At 36.0% G+C, this 2572-nt stretch overlaps 1 long non-coding RNA gene across 1 annotated transcript; it reads left to right on the top strand.

Annotated features, from left to right (window-relative positions):
- The first annotated feature begins 563 nt into the window (after window positions 1-563).
- Window positions 564-1727, top strand: LOC113361063. The gene is made up of 3 exons (XR_003364928.1): window positions 564-732; window positions 829-911; window positions 1658-1727. It is a non-coding gene; the product is annotated as an uncharacterized LOC113361063 (long non-coding RNA).
- Window positions 1728-2572: the final 845 nt, after the last annotated feature.

The raw sequence follows: 2572 nt of genomic DNA, 5'->3' as shown, positions 1-2572 counted from the left end.
AATATGTTGTAGGTAGAGGGTATAAGGTACTCGTATCCAAGGCCCATTTGTTTGAATGTCTCATAGAATAAAATTTCGACATAATACCTCCGTCTATCAAGATTTTGGGAATTGCCCATGGTAGTGCTCTAGGTTTTCCTTCTTCCCCTTCGTGCTCGGGAAGTGCAATGGCCATCTTGACCACTAGTGGGTCGTTGTGGTTTCATCCTCCATCAGGTGCCTCCGAGGCTGAGAAACTGATGGGTAGTTTCTAAGGGTGCACAGGAACCAAGCCGGACCGACGGACCGAACCGGAACCGATGGAACCGTACCTGATTTTGGACCGAACCGAGGTACAAGGTACAAGTACCGGTCCCAAAAATAGGAACCGAACTCTGGGGGTACAGGTACACGGTCCAACACATGAACCGTCCCGTACCGTACCGAAGTCCCGAATAATTTTGACCGTTAGATTTAGGGGATAAGGGATCTGTCTCAGCCATTGGATTAATAGGGGGTATATAAGCTCACTGTGAGAAGGAGAAGAAATTATTAGGGTTTCAGTTCCCTTAATTTTTTCTCGCCTCTTCTCAGTACTTCTCTCTGAGAAGGAGAAGAAATTCTCCCCTTCTTCTGATCTTCATCTTCTCTGTTAACCTTCAATCAAACGATTAAAAGTTCAAACCGTATTACTTCGTCTGTCTCTTCGTTTTTAATTCCGGTGTGAAGAAAATTAGAAGAACAATTCCGGTGGTAAGTAATTTTTAATTTTTTGATTTTAATTTTTGTATGCATGTCTGTGAATCACTGAATCTGTGATTGAGATTAACGGATTTTTGTTTTCTCTAGCGAGTAGCGGCTTAAAGGATTTTCTTCATCTCCCACCAAACCTTCATAGCGAGTAGCGGCTTAAAGGATTCACTGCAATCACCGTAAGATCTTTTTCTTCTTCATATGGATGTTGTTTCTTTTACACTTCTGAAGCTAAATCTATGCTTTTAGTGTTCTGTCACATTTTTGGATGATTTTTTTTGCTTTTAGATCTTTGATTCATGAGCAGTAGTTTAGCCGTGAAGATGGAAATGTTATTCTAAAGCTAGGGTTACCTAAAAATTTCTGTAATAGACTAATAGTTGTTTTTTAGTTTTGTGAATGCTGATAAAATGTTAACATGGGTGTTGAATTTGACTCTGAATATTTAGTTTACCATTCTTTTGATTGAGTTAGTTTAAAGGCTATTGATGAATGTTTTTGAACAGTTATTATGAATCATACTTGAAATAGAAAGCTAAATTGTTCACTTCCAGAGGTATTTGTATGGATTTTCACAAGTAATTAGATAACCAGTTCACAGAACCTTGTGTAGCCCACTCTTACCTCTGTAAGTATTCTTGCCTTTTGTTTCCGTGTCTCTATTTTGGGTTTGTTGAATTCCTGGCTAATTGTGTTTCATTAGCTTTTAATTTTAATTCTGGGAAATCGAAGTAGAACATGCATTTTATCATACAATTTCAATGCATCTTTTTATAATTTTGAGCTTAACCACCAAATTTAGTGTTCATATACGAGTTTTTAATTGACTGTATAAGATTGGGTCAGTCATTGTTAAGAGTGGCAATTTAGAAGCAATGAGTTGCCAGATTTTGCTGATCATAAGCTACATTACCCCACTCTACAGGCCAAAGATTGAGACCAATTGAGAGCAATTGCCTGACAAGTAAAATCAAGGTACATTATCAAAGGCAGGAGCCGCAGGACTGCATCAATTGCACAAGGTAGAAAAATCCTGAACTTTACAATTTCATAACAGTAGAACATTTTTATCTTCTTCTATAGAATGGGAATCATTGTCTAAAGAATTTTATGGAACGCATTGTACATAGCCTCTTTCTGATTACTGAACTTTATGTTCTTTCTTAACTGCATGTCACACAAGTACTAGAAGCACATGTTAAACAGATTTCACAAATTACTAAACTTTAAATGTTCACATGTACTAGTTCACAGTAAATGATTGAAGCACTATAAATGATTGTCCACTGTTTACTAGATTACATGTTTTCTTCTTCTTATTCATGTACTAGTCCACTTTAAGGATTGAAGATAGTTAAATTTCATGTACTAGTTCACTGTTCACATGTATTATGTCTTATTCACTGAGCTCAAATACAGGAAGTGCCAACTTAGAAGTTAGAACTTATGCAGTTATGCACTTATGCTTATGAACTTTTATATGTATGAAGTATGATACAATGTCTTTATTTCCTTTGAGGTCTTCATTTTATGCAGTCATGCTTTATGCATTTATGCTTCAGTTGAGTTCTTATTTCATCTCTTGTTTCATTTCATTTCATTTCTTGCAATTACTGTGGAAGGACTTATAGGGCTAACATGTCCAGAAATGGAACTTCTACCTTGTGGAATGCTTAGAAGTTGTAACTTATGCAGTTATGCAGTTATGCTTATGCTTAATGAAATTATGCTTAGAACTTATGCAGTTATGCACTTATGCTTATGCACTTATGCTTAGAACAATGTTTTTAATATTCATGAACTTTTATATGTATGATACAATGTCTTTATTTCCTTTAAG

Source organism: Papaver somniferum, chromosome 3, assembly GCF_003573695.1.
Source record: "Papaver somniferum cultivar HN1 chromosome 3, ASM357369v1, whole genome shotgun sequence".
NCBI lineage: Eukaryota > Viridiplantae > Streptophyta > Magnoliopsida > Ranunculales > Papaveraceae > Papaver > Papaver somniferum.
The sequence above is the reverse complement of the archived record's forward strand: the minus strand, read 5'-3'. Positions and strand labels throughout refer to the sequence as shown.